General features: G+C 51.4%; 1 long non-coding RNA gene across 2 annotated transcripts in view; it reads left to right on the forward strand.

Moving 5' to 3' along the window:
* The first annotated feature begins 321 nt into the window (after positions 1-321).
* Positions 322-16,026, forward strand: part of LOC118915301 (uncharacterized) — a 28,900-nt gene continuing 13,195 nt past the window's right edge. The window contains exons 1-5 of one of the 2 annotated variants that reach the window (XR_008997736.1): positions 322-902; positions 1,170-1,305; positions 2,550-2,621; positions 4,035-4,379; positions 4,459-4,681. This is a non-coding gene — a long non-coding RNA (uncharacterized LOC118915301). The remainder of the gene's footprint in view (positions 903-1,169; positions 1,306-2,549; positions 2,622-4,034; positions 4,380-4,458; positions 4,682-16,026) is intronic. The other variant, XR_008997733.1, reaches the window with a different exon arrangement.

Consider the following 16,026-nt stretch of genomic DNA (forward strand, 5'->3'; position numbering starts at 1 on the left):
CCCGGGCCTCGCGCGTCCGCCCTGCCCGTCCCTGGCCGGGTCCCCTGCGGGCGCCTCGGTCGGACTGTCGGGGCGCCGGTCGCCCGCTGTGCCGACTCCCAGGCCCGTCGTAGGGAAGCCGCCCCACGCTTCCTGCCTCCTCGGAGGGGCCGCCGCTCCCCCGCAGCCCCCTCGCCCCCCGGACGTCGCTGAGCGCGCCTTCACTGCGGGCGGTGTGGGCGGGCGTGTTCCCGGGGCCGTCTTCCGCCCTGGGTCTCGGGCTGGCCCTTGGTTTCAGTATAGAAACTCATGTTCTTCAGTTCGGGAGTTTTCCCTGGGATTGCGTCGTTGATACCCCTCTCTACCATCCCCTCCCTCGTGGTCTCTCTCCTCTTTTTCTGAAATTCATTGTCCAGATGTTGGGCCTTCTTGACTGGTGGTTTTCTTGCCTGCGCAATTTTCTATGTCTTTGTGTTCTACTTTATAATTTTCTCAATTTGGCAAATATTCTATCAAGTCATCTTCATTCATTTATTATACTTTAATTTCTAAGTGCTCTTTTTAATCTCTGCTCTTTTTATAACATCGTGTTCTTTTTTCATGCGGGTAGCTCCTCTTGTCTCTCAAGACAAATTACGGGATTTTATTTTAAAAGGGCTTTCTATGTAACCTGTGAAAATTGAGGGAGGGAAGCATGGCCGACGTGGTGCGGGAGGCCTGCAGGGGGCGCTCTCACGCCCACCCTCCGGGCCCATTGTAGACCCCCCAGGAGAGAAGGGCGACTTACAACCAGCACTATTTTGGCCACTTTCCCACCCAGTAGGAGAAGGGAAGAGTTTCTGTTCCCCAGCTCATCCCCTTAGGGCCTCGCAACAGTTCACGCAAGAGAGGCTCACAACTCAGCCAATGAGCAGCCAGGACAGGTGGAGTTTCCTCCAAGGGCTTTCTGGTTAGAACAACCCCAACCTTCCCCAATCTCTCTGAAAGCCTTCTCGCCTTTGTTCTCCCACGTGCTTGTCGTTCTGCCATACCTTGTGCAGAATTGCAGTTCTCTGCTGTTCCCAAGTAAACCCTTTTTGCTGGTAAAAAACCGGCAGCTCTATTTTTAAAATTAACAAACCCTGCGTGGATGTTGATTCTTTTGATATTTTTTTCAGTTGTTTATCTTTGGTCTCTATTCTGTGCCGGAGGTGCTCCCAGCGGTGTGGGCCTCGCTGGCAATGCCTGAATAAGGGTGATGCTCCAAAACGGTGGTTGGGACCAGGGGTCAGTTGCTGCCCACGGCATAGGACGATGGGGCAGGAGCCCAGCTGTTTCTTCCAAAGGGTGAGCCTCTGATTCCTTGCTTTGGGCACTGCTTTCTCGGAGCCTAGCGGGGAAGGGAGGCTGGGAGGCTAAGTCTGGTCTCACACCCCTTAAACACTGTTCTGTCATGGCGCCCTTGCCGTCAGGCGTGGCTGCCATCCCTGGTGGCATGGGCCTTCGCGTTCAGTATCTCCAAAAAGAAGTAATTCCACAGGTTCCAGGCTGGGACTGGAGGATAAGCACGTTCCCCTGGCCTCCTCAGATGGAAGAGGCAGTCTAGGGATGTAGTGTTTCCAGGCCTGTAACCTCTTTTCATCTCGCCCCATCTGGAATGTATGGTGTTCCCAATTCCTGAGCCTTTGTGAGGTTCTGCAACTTGTGACCAGGCTGCTTCCCGGCTTTGTCTTTCTTTGAACACACTCGACACTCGGGGGCTCCGTTTGCTCTGGGCTGAGTTTTCACTAGCCCATGTGTACCGCTCAGTCCGTTTCCTAGGGCTATCATAACAGGTTACCACAACCTGGGTGGCTTAAAGCAATTGAAAGTTAAGTCTCTTGGAGTCACAGGGGCCCCTTCTGGGGTGTTGCGGGCCCACCTCTCTGAGCTCTGGCACCTGCTGGCAGCCCTTAGCTGTCCTCGTCCCGTACATGCATCGCCCCAGTCTCTGCCTCTCATCGCAAGGTCTTCTCCCTGTGCAACTGTTTGTGTCTAAATTTTCCTCTCTTTAGAAGGACACCTGTCGTTAGGTGAGGGCCCACTGTAATTCACTGACCTCATTTTTATCCTGATCACTCCGGCATAGACCCTATTTACAGATAAGGTCACAGTCAATGCATCTTTTGGAGGGAGACAACTCAGCACATGGTTACTAAACTCGTGGACATTTTTATGTTTTCTCTCCTCCTGTTCTCTTTGTCTTGTGGGTTTATGTCCTACTCCGTTTTACACTCTCTAATTTTGTTTTAGTGATGCTTCACAAGGAGTGGAGGAATGTGGATGTTTTCAATATGATATGTTAACTGGAGGATGTATTATTGATATACTTCGGTTGAATTGTACCCAGTTGGCAAATGAGACCTATAAAAACTCCACTTACTATGCGTAATTATAAGTTCATAACTACAACTTTGCTCTGAATAGTCCAGATGATTTTGTCATCATTTTTGATAGAATGTGAATGAAACTTTTATTTTAATTCAACATTTGACAGTTAATGTCTTTCATTCTGTTTGCTTATTTATTCCACACTGATTTTGAAAGAACAGGTAGGTTTGACCAAATCTGGAATACTTCTTCAGGGTGTCAGTGTCCACCATCTTGAAACAAAGTAATGAGTGGTAAGTGTTTTAATTTATCATTGTTTTATTTATATAGCCACAGGAATAGCAATTTTTGGCAGAATTTAGTGCAACTTAAGTGTTCCAGGGTTGGTACATAACAATACAGTAATGTTACAGGAGAACATGGGAGGCCCCAGCCCTTGGGCCTGCATGGCAGTGGAGGGTTCATGGCTGCACACAGGCCAGAAATTAAATGCAGTCCAGATACAGCATGAAGCCAATTCGTGAAGAAGTGGAAGGTACAGATTATAGAGCAAAGCAGAATGGACTACTCCATAGGCAGAGCAGCCCTCTCCTGGTGCCTCGTTAGTGCCTTCACTGTAAATGAGTATGTAAAGCAGGGGGTGGAATAGTCACAGTTTCTAAGGAAAGATTCTTGGAAGAGGGGGTCTCTTCCTTATTAGGTCTCTTTGGGAAGTCATCATGACAACGTAAACTGTTGTGGCTGAGGGCTGTGATTTTAATGAAGTTAGAGGTCTATTCCTGGTCAAGTTGCATACCATCCTGGTTTAGTCTAGTTCCAGCCAGTTCCTATCGCAACTGGTTTGTGAGTCTCAGCCCCACTGCCCAGCTTTGCCACCGTTCCCGTGGCAGCCAGGGACCTCGGACTTTCTGCCGCTTCACCCTCCCAACCTCGGCATTAGCTGTGCAAGAGCGCTGTTCTTCGGGCCTTAGACATAGTGACTCATTTAATCCTCGTGAAACAGTAGCTACCTCAAGGATTGTTGTCTCCGTTTGATGCTGGGGCTCTTGTTCACGAAGCCGAAGAATGAGCTTCACAAACACTCAAGGTAGGAGAGCAAGGGACAGGCTTTTATTGAGATAAAGTGAGAGGACAGAGCTCCCGGCTCACGCCACGAGGGGACAAGAGAGTCCGTGGTTGACTCATTGTCTAGGGGTTTTATGTGCGGTTGAGGATTTTCAGGAAGGGTAAAGGGTTAGGAGTGCAGACTTGTAAGACCGCCTGCCCTGCCCTCAAGGTGGGCTGGGCTGTTGTCTGTTTGCTTGGGTTGTTTATAGTTGAGGTTGCTTACCGAAAGACTACTTTTAGTAGAGAAGGGAAAATAGCGCATAGTTACAATTAAAATAAACTGGGCCTTTTAGCAGGATAAGGTAAATTTTACATTGTCATAATGTAATTGATAGAATAAAGTGATGGTTTGTGCTGAGATACCCTTCTTTATCTGCAGAACACTCAGACATTCCAGGCCAAGTTGCTCCTGGCCTTTTGAGCTTTAAGTGATTTTACTGAAGAATGTCTATATTCCTAGTCATGTATACAAATCTTTACCCTAGAGAATTAGTGTGACTCCGACTTTGCATAATGCTTAACACAGAGTTTTGGCAGGGACTTCTTTGCATATTGTTTCATTGTTCTGACTGAATTATCTTGCTCTGCTTTTTCTCCAGAGGCCCTCACCCTACTATGCCTAATCCCATGGTCCCTGTCTCACGGTTACAGATACGGTGACTAAGACTCAGAGGGGCTGCGTGAGCTGCTCAGGGTCGTGAGTGCGGAAGGTGGATTCGTACCCATATAGTCTGCCAGGCCAGGGTCGTCTCAGCACTCTGCAGTACTGTCCCAGCAGCCGTTAGTGCAGTTATGGAGCGTCCCTCTAACTGCACTGAAAGATCCGTAGTTCGGAGAGCCACTGGCATTTTTATCCTGTGGAATGACTTGGGGATTCCATCTTTTTGACTGTATTCTCTGACCCCTTGTAATCAGAGAGCTCTAGGCCCTCTGTTTTCCAAATGGTCAGTAAAACAGGAAATGAGGATATGCAACAATAATTATTTTCTGCTGCCTCCTATCACTTACCTTCTTGTCTGCCAGGATGTCGGGGGAGGCCATCAGGAGGATGCGACGGCCGGTTAACCCTTGAGCTGGACCTGTGCGGTCGGAGGCACCTCACCCCTCCCCGCCCTTGGAATGTGAGTTCCGCCTGCCTTCCCCACACTACAAGCTGCCCCGAGGACACAGCCTTGAGACAGTGAAGTGGTGTCGAGACCCTCTGGATGGTACAGGACTGAAGCCAGATGAAGCCTCTGCATAATCGGTAAGATCCTGGAGGGCGGGAGGAGACATCTGGCCATGCAGCCGCTGGGGACAGGCTCCTGTGTCGGCCCCTCCATTGTTAAGCCTGCCCCTGCCCTCCGGCGCGGCCCGCCTCTTTCTGTGGCCGCTGTGTGCCCAGGGGCCGATCTGTCAGCCAGCATAGGGCTGGGGGCGTTCTGCCAACACCCGCATGAGGGAGTGGTTCAAAATCATGAATTCTCTTCTTGCCAGTCCTTTGTCTTCTTTTAGTGAACTGGTCTTTAAAAAGATCCTCTTGAGATTTGTGTCATTGAAAGATAATTATTTTTAAATAAAAGTTAGTTGTGACAAACTGAAGTTTCCCCAGAATTTAATTACACTATGTCCATAGATTTGTACAAATGTGTTGACCTTGCTGGGGAGAGAAAATTATATTTATATGGATTATTTTTCTTTTGTTTGAAAAGAAAATTTCAAATTGAGGGTAATAATTATCACCAAAGTCCTTTGCCATAGGTGTTTCTCTTGGTGAGGGTGCCGGTGGGCTTCTGTAGAAGTGATTGTGTTACGGGGGGTGGATTGTGGAATTCCTCGGCTCCTGTCTTCTCAAAGGACAGAATTCAGCCCAGAGGCCCGACAGGGAGTTACAGCCGCGTGGGGTTTCATTCCGTAAAGCAAAGGAACTGACCCCAGGGTGGGTGGCCGCCGGCCGGGCTTCACATGTGTCTGATGGGGCTTCTTGGTTTCCCCCCTCCCCTTCTGTCATCCTCACGCTGTCCTCTGGACCCGCCTTGTTCCATCCCCTTCAGCCTCGAGTCTGTGCTCGTCCCACGGGTGTCTCAGGGCACTGCAGCGGGGCCCGAACCACAGCCTGAATGAGACATGAGGGCATATATGAGGGCCTCGGGGAGTTAGCGGCTAGACCTTCCGGAGGTACGTGCGCTCTAAGGTCGGGGAGGTCCCGGGGACCCCGTCTGCTGCTCATCGGTTTGTGCTGAGCCACAGAGGGCTGGTCTAAAGGCAACAAGGTGGCCTCTGGGCGGAGACCCGCTGGAGGCCGCATAGCCGCCTCCGTTCTCCCCACCTGCTCAGGTCTGTCTAACTTCTAACTGCTACTCTAACAATTAGTGATTGCCCCAACCTTTGATTTTCCCTGAAGGAATTATAATATGATATTTTAGAATATATGTTTTTACAAAACAGGAATAGACTCAAAATACAGAGGACAAACTGGTCATTGCCATAAGGGAGCGGGTTGGGAGAAAGGCAAAACAGTCAAAGGGGATCAAGAGGTACACGCTGCCAATTATAAACTAAGTCATGGGGATGAAATGTACAGCATAGGGAATATAGCCAATAATAGTGTAATAACTCGGTATGGTGACAGATGGTACCCACACTTACCACCTGGTGAGCATTTTGTAATGTATGTAATTGTTGATCACTATGTTGCCCACCTAAAACTAATATTGTATATCACTTATATTTCAATAAATATATATGTTTTATATAAGTATATGTAAAAGTTACATGGATCTGATTCTGTAGAATTCTAAAGAATGATAATTCAAACACAGGCTACCAGAATTATACAGTGACAAATAAATAAGTGACACGTTAAGGTGGCCTAGTTTGAAGTTCTTAAATCACATAAAATGTTAGAAAAAAAGATCCTCACCACAGTGCAGATTTAGAAAACACGCAGAGCAATAGCGGCAGCTGTGAAAAGCAGATCTCTCAGAGCCACAAGTTACCAGACTTACTGGCTGGGTGGGAGGCTGTTAGTGAAAACATTAATGAAAGAGAACGGAATAAATGTCCCTATGTGTTCTTTAGAGGACTGACTGACTCTAGTAGTCAGCTAACTTTAAGCTCCTGAGCAGAGAGAAATTTTTTAAAAGAAATATTTATTTCTAATCTTTTAAATGCTTTCAAGACCACAGATGTCACATCTAGCCCCTCGAATAAACACTTCTTTCTGCATTTGTCCTGAGAGCTGCTGCAAATCAAAGCCAAGATGGGGTGCACGTAGGATAACAGGCCTTGGGGTGCCGCCAGACCCTCAGCAAGGGGGCACGTTCAGGGCGTGGGAGGAGTGACAGCCCTAGACGAGTCCGTTCACGAGGCTCTGAGTGGAAACCGTGCATCCCACCGACCGGGGACGAGACGAGTGGAGTAAGGCTGTTGTCCACCCTGAAGAGTGACACCAGCTTCCACAGACCCTGGCCCCCAGGGCCTTCAGATTCCTGGCCTGTCCTATAGAAAGGACTCCTGTTAGGGACTGTTGAACATGAGGGACCTAATTAGGGGTAAAGATTTAGTGACTGTGGTAGGTCCAGAGGAGAAGAAGAGGTGGGAAGAGTCAGGTTAGCAGTCAGCAGGAGTTTTGGGCAGGCGGACCCACCGGCGGCCGGACCAAAGGGCTGCAGACACGCTCTCCTGCTCACCTCTGACACCACACGCCTACCCCATCTGTGAGCTCCTGGCCCCTGCAAACCTCCTGACTGGACAGGGACAGGCTCTGGAGGAGGCGAGGTGACCCAGCTGCCGTGTCCCGGGGCTCACAGCCTCCCAGGGAGTCCTGCAGACGTAGTCAGTGTTCTCCTCACTCCCACGGAAGAGGCATGGAAGCCGGTGAGTCATCGCCACACACCCGCCTTCCAGACACATTGCTCCAGATCAGTCTCCTTAAAAGATCTGCCCCAGTCATTTTATTCCTTGAATGTCGTAGAGTTGATCAGACCTAAACTCTGACCAAGTAGTGTTGTTACCAGGAAATAACAAAAACACAACAGGGCAGAGTCGCAAGGACCATGCTCAGCTGACACTAGGCCGTTACTGGCTGACGTTCCCGGAAGCACTGCAGGCACCGGGCAGCTGAGCACCGGGAGGCATGCAGACAGGAGATGCGTGCAGCTACGGGAAGGGTGCAGCCGATTTCCGATCATCTAGGTGGCACCTAAATTAGGTGCGGGGAGCCTCAGGAGTGGTCCGTCCCAGGCCAGCTGTGACCCTGCAAGATGAAGCCGGGTCTGTGCTTCCACGATACAGTGGTGCAGGCATAAGACAGACGCTCCCGTCCCAGTGGGGAAGCAGGACAGGAAGGGTTCTGAGCAAGGGCAAACACCCACAGGGCCAACCTCAGCAGCCCATAGGTGCGAGAGTGATCTTTGACTTAATGTTCTCCCTCTCGGTCCTTTGGGGTGGAGGGCCTGCCTTCCGGACACACTGGGGCAGGGACCCACCTCTGCCGTGTGAAGTTTGGGCCCCAGTGCTCGGGGTGGCTCTGGCCACGATGTGCTGGGCACAGCCCATGCCGTGGCTCTCCTGGGTTGGCGTCGTGTGCCTGGGCTCTCCTACAGTGGAACTGCGTACCAGCAACTCCAGTCCGGGGTCGTGGAGGCGGTTCACCGCCTCAGTTCTGTGGGGCTGTCTGTGCTGGTTCTCTGCCAGGACCCTGAGGCTTTTGCAGGTGTCCTTAGAGGGATGGGGGAGGCAGCTACCTCCCAGGCCTTGCTGGCATGGCAGAAGCTCCACCAGGGCCTGCCGTGGCCCAGCAGGCATGGCAGAGCCATGATGGGAGGCACGCTAGGCAGTGGGCCTGCCTGGAGACCGTCTGTCCCCGGGGCCCGTACCCTGGGCCTGTGATGCCACGAGCCGCTCTGAGGCTCTCCTTGTCTCTGGAGTCATTCTTCCGTCGCCTTGGACAATAGGTCTTGGCTGGTAGGAGTTGTAGCAAATACACATACTTGATCTTTGCCCCAGTTCTGGCACAGGGGCCCTAAAACCCTTGTGAGTCCCTAAGCAACGAGAGCACGAGGAGCATCTCTTGCTCCCTGAGTGGCTCTGGGTGGGCCCTGGATGTGGGCTGGTCACCAGTAAGACCAGCCATGATGGGAAGCTTGGGACTTTCAGCCTCTCCCAGGAGGCAAGAAGGGCTGGACTCGGAGGTCACAGTGGAATCTACAGGAGGAAGCCTCCGTGAAGTCCCGGGGGCCCAGGGGCAGGGGGTTCAGGGACCTTGCAGGTGGGTGAACACACCCGTACACTGGGAGGGTGGTGCACCCCACCGCCAAGGGGGCAGACGCTCCTGCGCTCGGGGCCCTCCCCGCCCTCGTCCTGGGCATCTCCTCACCTGGCTGTCCGTCCGTATCCATCATCGCATCCTTATAAACTGGTAAATGTCAGGTGTTTCCCTGAGTCTGTGAGCCGTTCTATCCAATTAACAACCTGAGTTGGGGTCTCTGGAACCTCAGATTTACAGGTGGTTGGTCGGAAGTGCAGGTGACCACCTGGACTTGCAGAGGCACCTGAAGTGGGTGGGAGCAGCTGGTGGGACTGACCCTCACCCTGTGGGACCCGATGCATCTCCAGCTAGACAGTGTCAAGACTGAGTTAAAGTGCAGGACACCCCACAGGTGTGGAGAGCTGGTTGTGGGGAAACCCTGCAGATCTGGCGTCGGCATCTTGTGTGCGGTAACAGGAGGTGAGCAGAGGAGAGGCCCAGGAGGGCAGGTGGGGGCTTGGGTTTGGGTGGCTGGCCAGTCTCCCCACCGCCTTGAGGAACAGCTCCTGGCTCTGCTGACCCGGCTGCCCCGGACTGGTCTCCTCATCACGTCTGGTGTGTTCTCTGTGTTCCCTCCCACATGGGCTTTTCTCATTTTTTCCTATATGGATAGGCTGAGAATTTTCCAACATTTTCTTTAAGTTCCGCTTCCCTTTGGATTAACGATTGCCCCTTGAAGCCATTCCTCTCTTGCTGCAGTTTACGGTAGAAGCCAAGAGGAAGGAGGCCGTTCGTTCCTGCTGTGCTTCACTTTGACACTTCCTCGTCTGAACGCCCAGTCTTATTGCTCCCGAGTTCTCTCTCCCACAAAACACCACAGCATGATCGTGGTGCAGCCAAGTTCCTGCCCTGTTATAACAAGGACCCCTCGCTCCACTGTCCGTCTGTGATCTCATCACAATGGCCTTTACTGTCCAAACCTCCACCCAAATCCTGCTCGGGAAGACCGAGACTCTCTCCCAGAAGACCCGGGCTGTCTCTGCAGCTCCCTTCTTCTCCTGGGCTCCCACCAGAGCTGTCCACGGTGGTCTGTCTGGGGCGGTGTGTGTTTTTTCCTGCCTGCGCCTCACAAGCCTCCCAGCTTCTGCTGTTACTCGGTTCTGAATCTGCTCTCACATCTCTACACACTTGTTACAGGAGGGCCCACTCTTGGTACCAGTTTCTTGGCCTGTCCCGGCTGCTGTCACAGAACGCCACAGGCAGGGGAGCATCTAAACAGCAGACATTTATTCCTCACCATTCTGGAGCCTGGGTGCCCCGGACCAGGTTGTAGGCAGACCCCGTGTCTGTGATCCTCTCCCTCGTCCAAGGTCGTCCTCTCGCTGTAATCTCAGAGGCAGAGGAGGCCGGGGGACGCCCTCTATAGGGGCACCGATCCTAATCACCTCCCTAGGGCCCCACCTGCCAATACCATCACACTGAGGGGTAGGTTTTCAACATGGATTTGGGGCTCAGGGTTGGGTGGAGGCACAAACACTCAGTCTACAGTGCCTGCCGCATTGTTTCTGGATAAATGGAAAATTCTGTTTTCTCATTTAACATTTGGGAACTTTGAGCCATGGAAATAGGCAGTTTTCCTTTTTTTAGATACATGCATTTTCTCACTGCTGACATGGCTCCTGGATCCCAGGCCTTTCCTCTAGGGGAACCACAGTCATGAAATGGAAGGAGATGGTTTCAGACGCCATCTGCTAAGTAGAGGTGAGCCCTGGTCTTCTTTCCTTAGGTTTTATTTTCTCTTTGTAAGAAAATACATATTTGTCACAGTGCCGTTTATTCCCAGGGCCTTTAGATGCAAAGCACATCAGCATGGCTACAGCGGCAGTGAAACCCCTTTCTGTGCTTTCCGGCTTAGGTCCGGGAAAATGTGCTGGACTGAATTAGTCGCAGGAGGGTTCCACTGCAGTTTGTGGGAGGAAAACCCCTGCAGTGGTACTTTTCTGGCTCAGAATTGTATCTCTGCAGTTTTCAGTAGGTCAGAACTATGTACAAACATGGCATACGAAGCCAGGGTGTGTAGCCCAGGTACATGGACAGTATTCGCTAGGAAAAATTCCAGAGACTTATCTGGAAACCTACAGTATGTTTCTGTGGGAAATACCATAAAAATGAGACTTGAAATGAAAACTCGAATTTATTTATTTTATATTTCTTTTGGACATTTAAAAATTCACAGCAAAAGTTCATATTCACAATATGCAAGTGATAGATGTCTAATGTATGAAAAATACACCAACAATCATGCATTACCCACTATTTTTCTTCTTGTCAACCAAAAAGACTTTTATTATAACCCAATCTGACTGGCCAGGTTCTGCATATCTTTATTTTAATCTATACCAGTGCTTCTAACATGTGTCTACAGGATGGTAATAGCTATTATAAAAAGAAAATTATGCGGACTTCCAGGTGAAACAAAATTGAATGTAATACCCTATTGCAGAACTTATCTGTACCTCACTCTGAATCTCCTACAGAGGCAGTTTATATATATTTGGTCTCTTCTTTAGGGACTAAAAGCAAGGTTTCAAAAGATACTATATTAAAAAGAAAATGCCTGAGAAGAGAATCCAAAATCCGAGACCATATCTATTTTGAGTAATGGTAAAAGCCACATGGAAAACATAAATTAGTCGATGCCTGATGCGTTTGGAATTCCCTCTATACCTCACTCACAGACGTCACAGCACCCCCTGTAGGAATCACATATAGGGCTGCGCCCCCCCCAACCCTGCCCCACTCACTCCGAGGTTTGAGTTCTAACTCACCCTCCTGTAGCTGCTAATGCTGCACTTAGCATTTTATTTGTTTCTTTTTAGTTTAGGGAGAAAAAGTAGTAGCTAGGGAGTCCAGTAAATGCCAGATTTCCATGATGTACATGACTGTATTTTAGGATTAAATGCATGTTAATGATCTTAGACATTAGCTGTGGGGAAGAAGTGGTCCCACTGGAGAGATGAAGGGGAGGCACTTCAAATTGTTGATTTTTGAAGAAAAAGTCACTAGTCTTCAGCATTTCACAAGGATATCATTTATAAATCACCAAACATAACAATAGGTAATATGCACTTAAAAAAATAAAGGCATCTTTGTGGCTATATGTCACTGCCTGAGAGCTCACTGAAAATCATAATGATTGTTTTTCTCTGAGCAGATAAATTAACTTCTTAGTTTTGACAGATGCATCCTCTAGGTCATCCCGGTCTGTCTTCCCTTGTGTGGTTCTGTTGAGTATTATTTCTCCCCTCACTCGTCTCCCCCGACAATCCCGCCCTCTGAACGTGCCACAAGATTCATCCAAAGTGGGCTGCCTATGGGAGACCCTTGACTGGCATTTTTTTCCTCTGGGGTATGGACAAGGAGAGTGATGGGCAGCCCAGGCCCCTGCACACAGGACGGTGCAAATGCAGGCACTCCTCTCACAGGAGCTGCCAGGTCAGATCCTGCTGCTGTAACAGACAGAGAGGCCCAAGGGAAACTTGCTGGACGGTCACCATGGGTTGGGGGCAGGCGGCTGAAGGACACAAACAGGACACACATCCCCACTGGTCCACCAACCCATCTTCCAGGACCTCCTACTGAGATGATTCCCTCCACCAAAATGGGATGCATGTCAGCCCATCCTTTGACCGTCCTTTGCCTTTCTTTGCTGTGTTCCCTTGTTTATGTCCTCCTCCAATGCCACCTCCCGTTTTGGAAAGTTCTCCCCAGGGTTCTGCAGTGGGCAGTGTTGTTTTGAATCCCTGATTCTTGACTTCCCATTTGACCTTTTCCTTTGCTAATTTCTCCTAGCACTAAGTCTTTTGACAACGGCCCTTTGGTCTGGTTACTTGTGTATGTTTTGTCGTCTGAACTAGAAGGAAAATTTCTGGATGGTAGGGAGTGTGTCTTATGCAGGAACCAGCAGCGTGCTCTCTGTAAAGCAGACATCCCATAGATTGTTATTAAATCAAATGAATGTTTTCATTCACCGGTTGAGTGAATTGATGATTTGGGCAGTCAAAAACCAACTTGGCCATTCTTAATCCATTACTCAGGTGGAAGGCATTAAAGTGTCTGGAGGAGTAAAAGGGAGTTTGGAGAATTCTACTCCTGGGGTCCCAGAAGCCCCTGAGTGAGTGGGTGCCCAGGTGTGGGCATGGGGGCCAGCAAGGAGAGAGAAGCAATGAGCCCCATTTCCCCATGGCATCTTAGCCAAGAGGGAAGACTGTAACTTTTAATGAAGATTAAATTTCAATTTATTGCAACAGATTAGACCTATCATCACTGAATCAAGATTAATTATTAACAACTTGACATTGCCAGAAGACTTCGTTACTTGAGAGTGACTGTAAGAGTTTTTATCCAAATGCAAGGGGCAGTGCCTGCCACAAGCGTGGATCTGAATGGTCAAACTGGGGAACAAAGTTGTATTCTGATTGCACCCCGGGGTCCTGGTGCTGATGTAATGGTTTCATGCGGTTGCCACAGTGCTGACTTTAGCCTGTTGAACAGCAACTAGAAGCAGCTGCAGGGAGGGGATAAAAGCCATCAAGAGGGAAGCAAAGGCCATGAAAGGAAGACCCGCTCCTTGCAGAGGGGAAGGAAATGCTCCTGTACGGCCACCCACCCAATCCCGTCCCACCGAAGCTGGATGGTGGCACCGGTCTGCATCTCCTACTTCTCCCCTGCCCCCAAGTGGCAGAGCCCTCTTGTCTCCTGCAGCTGCCAGGCCGAGTCATGCCCGGCCTTCGCTCCCCGGGCCTACAGCACCACGTGGAGCCGGCACTCCCGCTTACCAGGCTCTCGGCACAGTTCCGGTTCTTCTAAATCTTAGATTGCTTTTAAAAAGTTTCTATTGGGCTGTAATTGTCATTTGCCATGATATTCAGTGCAAACAGAGGTCCTTTTTTTCCGGGGGATGCTTTTAGGGAAGTCATAGTGTAGCATCTGTCACAGAATGAATTGCTGTTAAAATCAGTTGTTCATAGGTTATAACTCTTGCAGGCAAGCCCCTGAGATTTTATTACTTATATTAGCTACACTTGAGGTCCACTTGAGACCAGAGCCCACAAATTATTACATGTGAAATTAAGTGCCCTCTCCAGCGTCCATTGGAGTTGGCCTGGGGAGGAAAAATGCATGTCGGGGGCTGCCAAAGACAGGGAGGGAGTAGGAGGCTTGTTTCCTTTCAGTTTCTAGGGTCTTGTGGGGAAAATGGAACTTTCTGACCAGGATTCCCCCTAGTCTGAATAGTGCCCATCGTGTGTGTAATAAGAGCATGTTTGCACGTTTATGGGATGTTTACCGCACACACAGCACGTGGTCGGTCACGGGATGACCTGCGCAGGGGAGGCGTGGAGAGGACACACCCATTCCCGCCTCCCCTCTGTTCCTGGTGCGTGATTGGTCAGCCGTCTGCCAGTCACCGGGGACCCGCCCACAGAGTGTGTGTTCCCCCCCCTCGCTCCCCCCCACGCCCCGTGCTGGGTGCCCGGAAGCAGCAGGCGGCTGAGGAGGGCGGAGCCGGAGCCCCTGAGCTCCTGGAGACCCAGGCCAGCGGGGAGCAGGGAGCTTGGCAGGCGGGGAGCGCGGGGGGACTGCGAGCCGCCGCCGAGAGGGTCAGGCTGCTGCCGGGGAGCAGAGCCCGGAGCGGCCCAGGGAGGCCTGGGAGCAGCCGGGGGTGCGAGCCGCCCGTGGCCGCCGTGAGAACACACGGGGCACCCCCCTTTACCCCCAACTATTTTTGGTCCCAACGAATTTACAGAGCACCTGCCCTGGGTGGGGATCCCCCCCACAACCCCTCCCGATCTGCAAGACTTGAGTAATAATTGCTGATGCCAGCTTGGCTGTAGCGCCCTGCCCACCACTGGGTCAGTGGCCAAAGGCAGAAACTAGAATGAGGATGTTTGTTTTGTCATCTCTGCAAGTCCTATTCCCCTGTGCCCCTCCTGTCCCCTGGCGGGCCGTTATTTTCCACTTGAGAGCCTTGCTGGGGTTCGGAATCCCGGAGTAGCGGCCCCTACGCCAGATTTTCCTGTCCTCCTGCGATGACTTACTGATGCTAAGAGAACAGCCAGGAAATATGACGTGTAAATCAAACTCAAGGTACAGGGAGTGTTAATGGCCAAACGCCTGACATCTGGGGCTTGAGAGAACCGTTTTTAAGCCATGATGGGAAAAACAACCCTTGGAAGATGCTTGCGGCGGAGGCCCAGACAGAGCCAGCACCCTAAGGAGCTGGTCTTCACCGGGGACTTGGGGGAGGAGGGTGTGTCTGTGGGGGGTCCGAGAGGAGGGCCGAGGGCGGCTCGACAAGGCACCTCACCGGCGGTGCGCCCTGGTAATCGGATGGGCTAGTGCGCTGACATGCCTCCCGGGGCCTTTGAGTCCGTCTGTGTGACCACCGCAGGCAGCGCGCGACACACGGCTGCGCCAAGGGCGGCCCCTGGCCTCGCTGTGTCTCCCGGGCCCTCCTGGGGGCGCCTTGGCTGGGCGAGGGGAGGCCCCCGTGCGGCCCAGGGGCCCTGCAGCTCGGTGTCCATTCCCGATTGAAGAAGGGTGACCTGGAGAAGGGAAGTGAACCATCTGCTCTGCTTCTGACGACCAGGGCGCAACTGGAGCGGCGACGACTACAGACTCCAGAGCCGCCAGGGCGTCCACGGCTGGGGCGTCGGGAGAGAGTGCAGACGGGCGCAGGGCCCAGGAATCGGAAGAACTTGAGAGGCTGTTTGTGCATGTAGACCCCATCCCCTAACACTCAGAAATAATGCAGGAGGACGTCCCAGGAGCTAAGCCCTGCGTCATAAGGGCCGGGGTAGGAGTCAGGTTGGCCTGAGCTACACCTCCATGTGACCCGTCAGCACGCAAATGCTGGTGAGGCCATGCCAAACTGCTTTGTACTTATAAGAAAGGTCCCGTGGGAGCTACCAGCTGCTGGCAGGGCCTCTCAGAGACTGCTCTTTTCTTGTCTTTACCGCCTTCCTGGACCGCGTGGTTATTCCCTGGGTATCTGGGTTTCAAACACATCCTTGATGTTATCTGTGGGGGCCAGGAACCAGGCCGGAGGATATTTGTTTACTGCCCCCACTCAGGTTTCATCTTCCTTCTCGTGGGGGTCCTCCGAGCTCCCACCCTCATCTCCAGACTCTTTACTGCTCATGAATAGGATAGGCCTTGGGAACGCTGACAGACATCATTAGCAGAGCTGGGAAAACACCAGAGCCAGGATGTGGGCCTCTGTGCTTGCCGCCGAGGTACCTGCTGGTCACAGGTGCCATCCCAGGGCTGGGTGAGCCTCTCTGCCATGTTCCCTGTTGAAT

The sequence above is a fragment of the Manis pentadactyla genome, chromosome 1 (genome assembly GCF_030020395.1).
Source record: "Manis pentadactyla isolate mManPen7 chromosome 1, mManPen7.hap1, whole genome shotgun sequence".
Lineage (NCBI taxonomy): Eukaryota > Metazoa > Chordata > Mammalia > Pholidota > Manidae > Manis > Manis pentadactyla.